Source organism: Otolemur garnettii, unplaced genomic scaffold, assembly GCF_000181295.1.
Source record: "Otolemur garnettii isolate 467f Iridium unplaced genomic scaffold, OtoGar3 scaffold00004, whole genome shotgun sequence".
Taxonomy (NCBI): Eukaryota; Metazoa; Chordata; class Mammalia; order Primates; family Galagidae; genus Otolemur; species Otolemur garnettii.
Window position 1 is genome coordinate 32,447,094 of NW_003852399.1, and position 719 is coordinate 32,447,812.

The following is a 719-nucleotide window of genomic DNA, read 5'->3' on the forward strand; positions in this document are numbered from 1 at the left end:
GAGGCAGGAGACTCGCTTGAGCCCATGAGTTGGAGGTTGCTGTGAGCGTGATGCCATGGCACTCTACCCAGGGGGATGGCTTGAGGCTCCGTCTCAAAAAAAAAAAAAAGAATTCTTTTCCCCAGTGTATGCATATATGCTAGTGTTTCCTTTGTCAAAGATCAGATGGCAATACAATATGATGATGGTTTTATATTTGGGTTTTCTGTTCTGATCCATTGGTCTATGTCTCTGTTCTTGTGCCAGTACCATGCTGTTTTAGTTACTATAGCCTTGCAGTATAGCTTGAAGTCCGAAAGAGTAATGCCACCTGATTTGTCCTTTTTGTTTATGTTTACTTTGGCTATTCAGGCTTTTGTTCTGATTCCATATGAAGTGCAGAATTATTTTTTCTAAAATGACATTGGTATTTTAATGGGAATTTCATTGAATCTATAGATCACTTTAGGTAGTATTTTATTTTTAATTTTTATTATTTATTTTTTCCTATTTATTTATTTTTAGGTTAATGTAAGGTTACAAACAACCAAATCACAATATTTGAATTTGTTAGGTAGAGTCCCTCTTGTAGTTACATCCTGCACCCAAAAGATGTGCCAGACCTCCCTACAATGTGCCCATTCAGTGGGAGCACTCCAACCCTCCTTCCATTCTCCTCCTCCCTAATTCCCTCTCCCCACAACTTGAATTGAAATGAGTTTTTCTCCTATGTGGGCATG